We start from the raw sequence: 12,779 nt of genomic DNA, 5'->3' as shown, positions 1-12,779 counted from the left end.
AAGAACTACCAATCTAGTTGGCCAAACCAAACGGATAATTCGAAGAGACTTGCAAAGATAACCAATCATACATAAAATAATTCAGAGAAGATTCAAATATTATTCATAGATAGACTTGATCATAAACCCACAATTCATCGGTCTCAACAAACACACCGCAAAAGAAGAAGATTACATCGAATAGATCTCCACAAGAGAGGGGGACAACATTGTATTGAGATCCAAAAAGAGAGAAGAAGCCATCTAGCTAATAACTATGGACCCGAAGGTCTGAGGTAAACTACTCACACTTCATCGGAGAGGCTATGATGATGTAGAAGCCCTCCGTGATGAGGGCCCTCTCCGGCGGAGCTCCGGAATAGGCCCCAAGATGGGATCTCGTGGATACAGAAAGTTGCGGTGGTGGAATTAGGTTTTTGGCTCCGTATCTGTTCGTTTGGGGGTACGTGGGTATGTATAGGAGGAAGAAGTACGTCGGTTGTGACGCCCGGATATTCAAGCTACAGTAACCCTCCGCTAATGATGCCACGTCACACGATTACTGTTGTTAGTCTTGCGGTGATTCAAATCCCGTTCAAATTTCAAATTTAGAATCAAGTGAAATAGTTAAAGTTCTCAAAAGTCAAAACTAAAATGTTCTAAATGTGACAAATAATTCATAGGTAATATTGGTGGAGGAACCACATTTTTATAAGATAGTTAAATGCACTCAGGTAATTAAAACAACATCTTAAACAATTATTTAAATGCTTTTAAATACTAAACAAATATTAAACTAATTCATTTGGTCACCAAGTTTGTTGAGGAAGTGGCCTATGTTAATTTGCTAATTTAGGAGCTGGGATTATACTTTGGTAAAATGGTTTGCTAACTAAAATAAATAAAACAAAAAGAAAAATAAAAGCCCCACCCCTCGCTGGGCCTCGGCCCAGCTGGCCACGGGGCTAGCCAGGCCGCCCAGCCGGCCCACTTGGCCCGGCCCCCCACTCACTCCCTTATCCCCTCGCAACCGGAAACCCTAGCCCGATCCACCACCACTCCCCCTCACCTCCTTCCCACGATCCAATCTGGATCGGGGCCGACCGCATCGCCCCTCGCCGCACTGACCCCGCCGCCACCTTGCCGACACCGCACGACGCTACCTCGCCGTCACCGGCGCCCGCCTCCTCAACCCCTGCCGCCACAACCGGCTCCCACGATGTCGCCCGGAACCGCGTCGCCCTCCACCTCGACCTCCTCCTCGCCGGATCTACGCCGCCGACCCGTCGCTCGTCCCCGTCCTACCCCACCGGACCGCATCAAGCCTCGGCGCCCCCTTCTCACGTCGCACGTGAGCACCCCGCCTCCTTCATTTTCCCCTTATCTCTCCTTTCCTCCCCGATGCCTTAGGTCGCTGACCTCGCCGGACCCGCGCTCGCAATGAGCGTGCGCTCACCGCGCTTACTTCGCGCTCCGCTAGAACCCCCCCCCGCTGTGCGCCTCGTGCGCGCGTCCACCACCCCCCTGCGCGGCTGCTCGCTTCTACTGTCGCCGCGGCCTTACCTCACCGGTGATGCGGCCTCGCCGGCCCGCGCGCCCGTGCCCCCTGACCACCAGTCGCGCCACCCCTCGGTCGCGCTCTCCATGCCACTCACGCGCTCACCCCACTCCCCGCGCACTCCGGCGCTCCGCTCGCTCCCTGCACGTCGCTCGGGATCGAGCTCCGCCGTTGCAGCCGTGCTTGCCCACGCCCACGCTCCCCTGGCCTCGTCCGCAGCCCCCATGCACTGCCCAGCATCGCCGCCGCTCGCCGACCTCGCCGCTGCCATGCCGACGCCGTCCTCCTGCCCTCCCGTGGCACCGACTGGCAGCGCCCAGTCCGGGCGCCCGCACCCGCGCGCCCGTTTGTGCCCGCTCCAGTGGCCTCCTGGGCCACTGGCATATGGGGCCCACGCCCCTGCACTGTTAAAAAAAGAGAAAAGAATTAAAAGGAATTAAAATAAAAATATTAGTTAATTAAAATAATTAATTAACTTAATTAACACTATTTCGTTAACTAATTAACTCTAATTAAACATGCTAATTAAATGTTAACAAATAATTAGTCTTCAGCCAATGACATGTGGGACCTGCCTGTCAGTTTGACTAAGTCAACTAACTGGTTGGCTGATGACATCACGCTGACCTCATGCTGACATCATAATGGCATTTTCTAAATTAAATTAATTCTGTTAATTCTAAAAATGACTTAGAAACTTTGAAAATTAATATTAAATAATCCGTAACTCGGATGAAAATACTTTGTACATGAAAGTTGCTCAGAACGACGAGACGAATCCGGATACACTCTCCATTCGTCCGCCACACATCCCTAGCATAGCAAACACGCAACTTTCCCCCTCCGGTTCATCTGTCCGAAAACGCGAAACACCGGGAATACTTTCCCGGATGTTTCTCCCCTTCGCCGGTATCACCTATCCCTGCGTTAGATCACCTCTAGCACCACGTTTGTCATGTTATGCTTTGATTGCTTTGTTATTTATTGTGTTCCCCCTCCGTTACTTTTCCGATAGACCCCGAGACTGCCGCTGATGCACCTGTGATCGACTACGTCGACGACGACCCTCCTTCTTGTCTGAGCAACCAGGCAAGCCCCCCCCTTGATCACCAGATATCACCTACTCTTCTCTATATGCTTGCATTAGAGTAGTGTAGCATGTTACTGCTTTCCGATAATCCTACTCTGCTGCATAGCCTGTCATTGCTACTACAGTTGTTACCTTTTCCTGCTATGCTACATGCTTAGTTTAGGATGCTAGTATTCCATCTGTGGCCCTACATTCTTGTCCGTCTGCCATGCTATACTATTGGGCCGTGATCACTCGGGGGTGATCACGGGCATATACTATATACTTTACACTGTTACATTACCCGTGATACTGTTCGGAGATGGGGGCTGAAGGGGCAGGTGGCTCCATCCCGATAGAGGTGGGCCTGGGCTCCCGACGGCCCCCGACTGTTACTTTGAGGTGGAGCGACAGGGCAGGTTGAGACCACCTAGGAGAGAGGTGGCCTGGCCCTGGTCGGCATTCGCGGATACTTAACACACTTAACGAGATCTGGGTATTTGATCTGAGTCTGGCCATTTGGTCTATACGCACTAACCATCTACGCGGGAGTAGTTATGGGTATCCCGGCGTCGTGGTATCAGCCGAACCCTTCGTGACGTCAGCGACTGAGTGGCGCGCGCCGGATTGGACTGGAACGCCACTAGGCTAGGTCTGCTTCCGGCCGCGTTCGCAACGTGCAGGTGTGCTATGGGCGATGGGCCCAGACCCCCTGTGCGCTTAGGATTAGACCGGCGTGCTGACCGCTCTGTTGTGCCTAGGTGGGGCAGCGACGTGTTGATCTTCCGCGGCCGGACATGACCCAGGAAAGTGTGTCCGGCCAAATGGGATCAAGCGTGTTGGGTTATGTGGTGCACCCCTGCAGGGAAGTTAATCTATTCGAATAGCCGTGTCCCTCGGTAAAAGGACGACCCGGAGTTGTACCTTGACCTTATGACAACTAGAACCGGATACTTAATAAAACACACCCTTCCAAGTGCCAGATACAACCCGGTGATCGCTCTCTAACAGGGCATCGAGGAGGGGATCGTCGGGCAGGATTATGCTATGCGATGCTACTTGGAGGACTTCAGTCTACTCTCTTCTATATGCTGCAAGACGGAGGCTGCCAGAAGCGTAGTCTTCGACATGATTAGCTATCCCCCTCTTATTCTGGCTTTCTGCAGTTCAGTCCACTGATATGGCCCTTTACACATATACCCATGCATATGTAGTGTAGCTCCTTGCTTGTGAGTACTTTGGATGAGTACTCACGGTTGCTTTCTCCTTCTTTTCCCCCTATCCCTTCTACCTGGTTGTCGCAACCAGATGTTGGAGCCCAGGATCCAGACGCCACCATCGACGACGACTCCTACTACACTGGAGGTGCCTGCTGCTACATGCAGGCTGCTGACGACGACCAGGAGTAGTTAGGAGGATCCCAGGCAGGAGGCCTGCGCCTCTTTCGATCTATATCCCAGTTCGTGCTAGACATCTTATGGCAACTTGTTTAACTTGTGTCTGTACTCAGATATTGTTGCTTCCGCTGACTCATCTATGATCGAGCACTTGTATTCGAGCCCTCGAGGCCCCTGGCTTGTATTATGATGCTTGTATGACTTATTTATGTTTTAGAGTTGTGTTGTGATATCTTCCCGTGAGTCCCTGATCTTGACCGTACACGTTTACGTGCATGATTAGTGTACGATTGAATCGGGGGCGTCACAAGTTGGTATCAGAGCCGACTGCCTGTAGGAATCCCCCTTTCCAACTCCTTGGCCGAAGTCGAGTCTAGAAATTGCAGAACTTTTACTAACATGGCTGTGTGTCTTACGGGCACACGTCGCCATTTGGTGGTAGTAGGATCTTTTATTCCTCGTCTATACTCTGGTACTCTGATCTCTCTTCTATTCAGGTTAAATGATTTTAATAAATCTAACATTAGGATCTCGTTATCATTTTCACCCGGAGAGCCCCTTATTACTGATGATCGTCTGCTGCACGTGAAGATCCTGAAGATACTCTCCGCTGTTAACCCGAGAACATATGTTCATCGCGTTTGCAATTCCCCTTCCACTGTCAACCCTGATGGATAACTATATGCAGTTGTCATTCTTACATTCATCCCCAGTTGGTCTTGTTATTACAAGATACCCCAAAATACTCGTCGTTCTTTCGGTAATCCTTTGAGCTTACTGCCTTGCAGTTCTTGCCACATGAATATCCCTATGGATAATTTCTCGCACTTACCGAGTATCCACTCATCCCCAGATGATTCATGTATTTCACAAAATTCTTCGAAATACCCTTCGGTCTTCTGAAAATCCTGAGCAACCTATTGCTCCTGAAATTCTTGCCTGCTAGCATTATGATTAATCCAATAAGTCTGGTAATCTTATTGGCATCCTTTGTCATTATCATTTAGAGTCTATTGATTCGATATGTTGCGGATGCTTGCAATCCTCAGGATTTATCCTTCCGGCTTAGACATCATTTTGAACATGAACTGGTTCTCGACCAATCGGATTGCCATCGATTGTACCCCTAAGCTTACGTAACTTATCCATCCTTAATTAGAGTGTTTGCTTCTGATCCCTTGGTCGAAAATCATAATTCTTTTGCATTTGAGCTTTGAATTAATCAGTTGTTTCTATAGTCTGATCTCATTGCATTGTTTCTTCCTCTGGTTGAGTACCGATGCTCACATCAGATCCTTTGAGGACCACCGGATCCTTTGTTGGATTTTATCCGATAGCGTCCTTCATATTCAATCCCTTTGGAAGTTCTTTCTCCATTGGCAAATCCTATCCCCTGATTGACCAACCATGCTCTGCTTTCGAGCTTGTGGTATTTATTATTGAAGCTTGTGGTATATGTTTCCACGATACCCTGACGGGTTGAACCTATGCCTTCCTTAATATGTGTGAACCCGAAAGATTTCACGGGTCATACTTATCTGGTATTGCACCAGGTAAAAACTTTCAACAACTAATGTCATTTTCGAAATAAGAGAGATGAATGAAAGGTTATGCATTGAACAAGTGGGAGTCGACCTTGAACCCTGTGTTCATGCCCATGGACACGATGTATACCTTAACATGGAAGCTTCTCTTAAAATAAGTATACCCTTGTTATAAGTTCATCTTGTATCTCTGGACGTGGTTCCGACCATGTTTCTCCTTGATTCCATTTCTCGTGCAAGTTGGAGCACTTGTTTTCTGTAGAGCAATACCCTAGTCCAAACTCTACTTTGATCTGTCGTCGAGTATTACCCCCCGGTATCTCGAGATTATCATGGAACTGCATAAATTCTTACGAGTTCTTCATGAAGTTCTACATTCTCACTGATTCCAATTTTTGCACGGACTCTGAGTTATTAAACACTCAAAGACATCGATAACTGACTCGAGTCCGCACCGCGATTAAACAACTCTTGGTAACCTTCATTACTTACGAGTTTGGACTCGATCACGTCATTCCTAGCCTGCTTGGCTATATCATTATCGTGCTAAATTTTTAACTGTGCTACCTGGTCCTTCCTAGAGCAGGATTTTCGACGACGAGCTAAGCTTATGTCGATCTTCCTCGTCACACCATTTCGCCATGAACAACAAGCTTGCTTTCGAGTTTGTGTCATACCCATGGTTCCAATAACTTTTTGCTTCATCATTCCGTTGACTTGTTGTCATCGCCGATCAGTTACATCTTCTCGAAACCCCTCGACAAATGTGTCATGATCATCATCAACATTCTGAGGTCTTCCAAGATATCTATCGAATTCTTGATGAGTAATGGCATCCTTTGCCCTTGATGATTTGGGTTATCATCGACAACATTATTGCATTCCCTCCAACACAAAACTTGTTCCTGTTTTGTGTTATACCTTGAGTTCCTTGATATCCAGTGTTTGTTCTTCTTTACCTTGGAATATTACCTTCTTTTATGTCAAGTATGCCGTGAGGATTTCACCACCTCTTATGAATTATTGATGCAAGTGATGCTTCTCACCATCACCATTCTTTTCATGGCCCCCGTGTTCCAACCGGAATACCGACAAATGGTCTGTGATGTGTAAATTCTAAACTTCTAGCAACCCCATTGCCTTGAAGTTATTGGTCTATAGTTTCATTCTACGTCTATGGCTTACTGAATCATCACTCGAACATTGATCGTGCTACCAAGCCCATATTTCGGTTGCACCTTTCAACCAATGTTTAACTGTGTATGATTTCCTCGAGCATACCTCATTACATCATATTGATCTGACAAATGTTATCTCCTTGTTCACATAAGTGTGAAAATCCATCCGTTGAAAATCGCAATGAATTGTCGCTGAGTCAATCAACCACCTCCTCACCTCTCCTTGATTTAATGATGAACTCTTGTTTCGGAACTCGCTTCCATAGTTCAATTCCCGAGAATCTTACAATGTCATCTCGACAATTTGTGTCACACCTTTTCTCCTCGGGCCTCCTGAGTCTGAGTTATCCTGACACCAATCAGATCTGAATCTCGGTCAGATATGATGGTTGGAACATATTTCCAAGAGTTATAACATTGGTCTTATGTGACCCGGTAAGGTGATGTTGTGCCTAGCACACCTGGCCGGTTGGCCCTATTGTTATAGATTCCTTTTCATCAAGGTTATCCATTCATCCATGAGGAAATTATAAGACTTATTCTACAAGTTATTCCTGATGGATCCTTTGTGTTTCCAAAGTCCGATCTTTGCTTAAAGACCTTGTCAATGCTATCTCGAAGCATGTCTGTGGTACTTCGATTTTCAACAAGAACGTTTGAAATCCAATGCTAAATGTTTCTTGCTCAATTATCCAAACACCGTTGTATGGGTAATGTCATGAAATTTCTCTCTCCCCTTACCTAAAGGGTTTTCTACCTTATGTCCTGTCTTGGATATCATGCTCTGCTAGACTTTGGGAAGGATATACCCCTGACATATGTGTTTAAACACATTTTTCTTTCCATTGTTCTGTTTAAATCTGATGATCACATTTTCCTTTCCATTGTCTTGTTTAAACTTTCTCGTGGTTTATATGATCTAAGCAGTAATGATTCGCTGCTTATATAAACACCTCGGTTGTACGACTCTGTCAATAAGACCCTGTTACTATTGTTGATGACATTCTGGTAGCCACCGATGGACGAGAACCTTGCCTATTGGTCCGCCTCGTTCAACGAGCAGGAAAATGGTTCTCTTCGTCCCTCGCCCTTGGTACCGTCGTTGTTGCCGACATAATCGACAGGCTAGCCTCTGACTTGCCTTGCTTGCATGATCACGCAAGACGTCTCCACCCTTCCAACTTTTAACCCACATGGTGGGCCCATAACCCATAGTTCCACAGGATCAAAACCTGACTCTCCCGAACAACCCTGTTTCTAATGGTTATTCCTCGCGCTTGGCTTTGAATTTAATTCACGGGCCACCTTCCTAGTGATCTATTCTGGTATCAGACGCAATACTTTCCCATTGCTCTGAACCCCCTTTCTCATTTTGTAATCACGCAACGAACGATTGCCTATGCGCTTGAAACTTCTATTGTGCACCTTCTTACTTTGCTCTCGATAATTTCTTAAGTTTCAAATCGAGCGTTGCTTCCCGCCACCTTCACTGATGTTATCTACCACACAAGCAACATTGTAGCGGTTCGTTCTTCCGAAGTTACCCCTTATCCTTCGTACGTACGATGAAGACTCCGAAGAAAAGATGATGACTTCATCATGACGACCTGAAGCAGAGAAATGAAGACGTCAACGTTATGGATCGACCTCTTCGAGAAGAGCAACCAAGACCGAGAGGGTTCGTTAGAATTTCGTAACCAAATCGCTTCCCCGTCACTTCCCCTCTTAAATCTCGGGACGAGATTTCTTGTAGTGGAGGAGAATTGTGACGTCCGGATAATTAGGCTACAGTAATTCCACGCTAATGATACCACGTCACCTCGGTTACTGTTATTAATCTCGCGATGGTTCAAAAACGGTTCGAATTCAAATTTAAAATCAAGTCAAACAATTAAAGTTTTCAAAAGTCAAAACTAAAATGTTCTTAATGTGACAAATAAATCATGGATATTATTGGTGGAGTAACAACATCTTTATAAAATATTTAAATACCCTAAAGTGATTAAAACAACATCAAAACAATTAGTTATACTCCTAATATATTTTACCAAATACTAAAGTATTTTTATTCTGAGGTAAAACTTCTTAGAACAGTGGATTAATTTGACACACTATTTTTGGAGCTATTTTCATATTTTACTAAACCAAAAATATAGTGCAACTAAAATAAAACAGAAAAGAATAAAAAAACAACAACAAAAGAAAAATAAAAGCCCCACCCCTCGCTGGGCCTCGGCCCAGCTGGCCACGGGGCTAGCCAGGCCGCCCAGCCGGCCTACTTGGCCCGGCCCCCCACTCACTCCCTTATCCCCTCGCAACCGGAAACCCTAGCCCGATCCACCACCACTCCCACTCGCCTCCTTCCCACGATCCAATCTGGATCGGGGCCGACCGCATCACCCCTCGCCGCACTGACCCCGCCGCCACCTTGCCGACACCGCACGACGCTACCTCGCCGTCACTGGCGCCCGCCTCCTCAACCCCCGCCGCCGCAACCGGCTGCCACGACGTCGCCCGGAACCGCATCGCCCTCCTCCTCGCCGGATCTGTGCCGCCGACCCGTCGCTCGTCCCCGTCCTCCCCCACCGGACCGCATCAAGCCTCGGCACCCCCCTTCTCACGTCGCACGTGAGAACCCCGCCTCCTTCATTTTCCCCTTGTCTCTCCTTTCCTCCCCGACGCCTTAGGTCGCTGACCTCGCCGGACCCGCGCTCGCGGTGAGCGTGCGCTCACCGCGCTTACTTTGCGCTCCGCCAGAACCCCCCCGCTGTGCGCCTCATGCGCGCGTCCACCACCCCCCTGTGCGGCTGCTCGCTTCTACTGTCGCCGCGGCCTTACCTCACCGGCGATGCGGCCTCGCCGGCCCGCGCGCCCGCGCCCCCTGACCACCAGTCGCGCCACCCCTCGGTCGCGCGCTCCATGCCACTCACGTGCTCACCCCGCTCCCCGCGCACTCCGGTGCTCCGCTCGCTCCCTGCACGTCGCTCGGGGTCGAGCCCCGCCGTTGCAGCCATGCTTGCCCACGCCCACGCTCCCCTGGCCTCGTCCGCAGCCCCCGTGCACTGCCCAGCATCGCCGCCGCTCGCCGACCTCGCCGCTGCCACGCCGGCGCCGTCGTCCTCCCCTCCCGTGGCACTGACTGGCAGCGCCCAGTCCGGGCGCCCGCACCCGCGCGCCCGTTTGCGCCCGCTCCAGTGGCCTCCTGGGCCACTGGCATGTGGGGCCCACGCCCCTACACTGTTAAAAAAAGAGAAAAGAATTAAAAGGAATTAAATAAAAATATTAGTTAATTAAAATAATTAATTAACTTAATTAACACTATTTAGTTAACTAATTAACTCTAATTAAACCTGCTAATTAAATGTTAACAAATAATTAGTCTTCAGCCAATGACATGTGGGACCCGCCTGTCAGTTTGACTAAGTCAACTAACTGGTTGGCTGATGACATCACGCTGACCTCATGCTGACATCATAATGGCATTTTCTAAATTAAATTAATTCTGTTAATTCTAAAAATGAATTAGAAACTTTGAAAATTAATATTAAATAATCCGTAACTCGGATGAAAATACTTTGTACATGAAAGTTGCTCAGAACGACGAGACGAATCCGGATACACTCTCCGTTCGTCCGCCACACATCCCTAGCATAGCAAACACGCAACTTTCCCCCTCCGGTTCATCTGTCCGAAAACGCGAAACACCGGGAATACTTTCCCGGATGTTTCTCCCCTTCGCCGGTATCACCTATCCCTGCGTTAGATCACCTCTAGCACCACGTTTGTCATGTTATGCTTTGATTGCTCTATTATTTATTGTGTTCCCCCTCCGTTACTTTTCCGGTAGACCCCGAGACTGCCGCTGATGCCCCTGTGATCGACTACGTCGACGACGACCCTCCTTCTTGTCTGAGCAACCAGGCAAGCCCCCCCTTGATCACCAGATATCGCCTACTCGTCTCTATATGCTTGCATTAGAGTAGTGTAGCATGTTACTGCTTTCCGATAATCCTACTCTGCTGCATAGCCTGTCATTGCTACTACAGTTGTTACCTTTACCTGCTATCCTACATGCTTAGTTTAGGATGCTAGTATTCCATCTGTGGCCCTACATTCTTGTCCGTCTGCCATGCTATACTATCGGGACGTGATCACTCGGGGGTGATCACGGGCATATACTATATACTTTACACTGTTATATTACCTGTGATACTATTCGGAGATGGGGGCTGAAGGGGCAGGTGGCTCCATCCCGGTAGAGGTGGGCCTGGGTTCCCGATGGCCCCCGACTGTTACTTTGAGGCGGAGCGACAGGGCAGGTTGAGACCACCTAGGAGAGAGGTGGCCTGGCCCTAGTCGGTGTTTGCGGATACTTAACACGCTTAACGAGATCTGGGTATTTGATCTGAGTCTGGCCATTTGGTCTATACGCACTAACCATCTACGCGGGAGTAGTTATGGGTATCCCGGCGTCCTGGTATCAGCCGAAGCCTTCGTGACGTCAGCGACTGAGTGGCGTGCGTCGGATTGGACTGGAACGCCACTAGGCTAGGTCTGCTTCCGGCCGTGGTCGCAACGTGCAGGTGTGCTATGGGCGATGGGCCCAGACCCCCTGTGCGCTTAGGATTAGACCGGCGTGCTGACCGCTCTGTTGTGCCTAGGTGGGGCTGCGACGTGTTGATCATCCGCGGCCGGGCATGACCCAGGAAAGTGTCCGGCCAAATAGGATCAAGCGTGTTGGGTTATGTGGTGCACCCCTGCAGGGAAGTTAATCTATTCGAATAGCCGTGTCCCTCGGTAAAAGGACGACCCGGAGTTGTACCTTGACCTTATGACAACTAGAACCGGATACTTAATAAAACACACCCTTCCAAGTGCCAGATACAACCCGGTGATCGCTCTCTAACATGGCATCGAGGAGGGGATCGCTGGGTAGGATTATGCTATGCGATGCTACTTGGAGGACTTCAGTCTACTCTCTTCTATATGCTGCAAGACGGAGGCTGCCAGAAGCATAGTCTTCGACAGGATTAGCTATCCCCCTCTTATTCTGGCTTTCTGCAGTTTAGTCCACTGATATGGCCCTTTACACATATACCCATGCATATGTAGTGTAGCTCCTTGCTTGCGAGTACTTTGGATGAGTACTCACGGTTGCTTTCTCCTTCTTTTCCCCCTATCCCTTCTACCTGGTTGTCGCAACCAGATGTTGGAGCCGAGGATCCAGACGCCACCGTCGACGACGACTCCTACTACACTGGAGGTGCCTGCTGCTACATGCAGGCTGCTGACGACGACCAGGAGTAGTTAGGAGGATCCCAGGCAGGAGGCCTGCGCCTCTTTTGATCTGTATCCCAGTTTGTGCTAGCCATCTTATGGCAACTTGTTTAACTTGTGTCTGTACTCAGATATTGTTGCTTCCGCTGACTCGTCTATGATCGAGCACTTGTATTCGAGCCCTCGAGGCCCCTGGCTTGTATTATGATGCTTGTATGACTTATTTATGTTTTAGAGTTGTGTTGTGATATCTTCCCGTGAGTCCCTGATCTTGATCGTACACGTTTGCGTGCATGATTAGTGTACGATTGAATCGGGGGCGTCACATCGGTGGAGCTTCGAGGGGCCCACGAGGCAGGGGGGCGCGCCCCCACCCTCGTGACCGCCTCTTCGATGCCTTGGCGTAGGGTGCAAGTCTCCTGGGTCTTATCCGGTGAGAAAATCACGTTGCAAAAAGGATTTTTCTATTTGGACTCCATTTGATATTCCGTTTCTTCGAAACACTGAAATAGGCAAAAAACAGCAATTCTGGGCTGGGCCTCCGGTTAATAGGTTAGTCCCAAAAATAATATAAAAGTGGAAAATAAAGCCCAATATAGTCCAAAACAGTAGATAATATAGCATGGAGCAATCAAAATTATAGATACATTGGAGACGTATCACACCTCCGAGTGCCAGCCCGGCGGAGCCCAGTCCCGGACACGGGTTAGCCATACGTCGTCGCGGAAGGGTCGACGGCGAGGATGCGGGCCGGGCATCGTCGAGAACAAATACTAT

The sequence above is a fragment of the Triticum aestivum genome, chromosome 6A, assembly GCF_018294505.1.
Source record: "Triticum aestivum cultivar Chinese Spring chromosome 6A, IWGSC CS RefSeq v2.1, whole genome shotgun sequence".
Taxonomy (NCBI): Eukaryota; Viridiplantae; Streptophyta; class Magnoliopsida; order Poales; family Poaceae; genus Triticum; species Triticum aestivum.
The sequence above is the reverse complement of the archived record's forward strand: the minus strand, read 5'-3'. Positions refer to the sequence as shown.